Here is a 580-nt window from a genome sequence, read left to right as displayed (position 1 = left end):
AAATCCTGTACTTCTTGTTCTTTTGTGATTAAAGCATTTTTCATTTAAGAGAGGTGATGGATTCATAGGACATTCATATCTTTAAGGCATAAAATTTTTAATTTTATTAATTATGTATTAAAACAAGGCTCAAAAAATAGATATAGGATGAAACTAAAAATAAAAATAGAAAACAAAACAAAGGAAAAAAAACGCAAACATAGGTTCCTAATGATAGAGGTTTTCACAGAGTTAGGACTCAACAACCTTGATTTTGAGAAGTAGATGCTCCCTCAGCTTGAGAGGAGAACTTTTGGCATTTCAATTCTTGGATTTCACGCCCCTGCTTCTCTTGCTCCTTTAGCAATTTGCAGAGCATGCAGTTCTGATTCTGCTGTTCTTCCTTCAGTTGCTCCATAGTCTCTTGCAGCTTGTTAATAGATGCTTCTAGGCTGGACCAGTAGTCAATTCTTGGGAATTCAGGGAGGAATTCCTGCGCCCTCCTCTTGATGGAGTTGTCTTGCACTTGTCCTTCCATTGACTTCTTGGTGATTGGGTGTTCAATGGGTATAAACTCATCTACTCCCATCTTCACCCCAGC

This window comes from Arachis duranensis, chromosome 9, assembly GCF_000817695.3.
Source record: "Arachis duranensis cultivar V14167 chromosome 9, aradu.V14167.gnm2.J7QH, whole genome shotgun sequence".
In the NCBI taxonomy this organism is placed as follows: Eukaryota; Viridiplantae; Streptophyta; class Magnoliopsida; order Fabales; family Fabaceae; genus Arachis; species Arachis duranensis.
The sequence above is the reverse complement of the archived record's forward strand: the minus strand, read 5'-3'. Positions refer to the sequence as shown.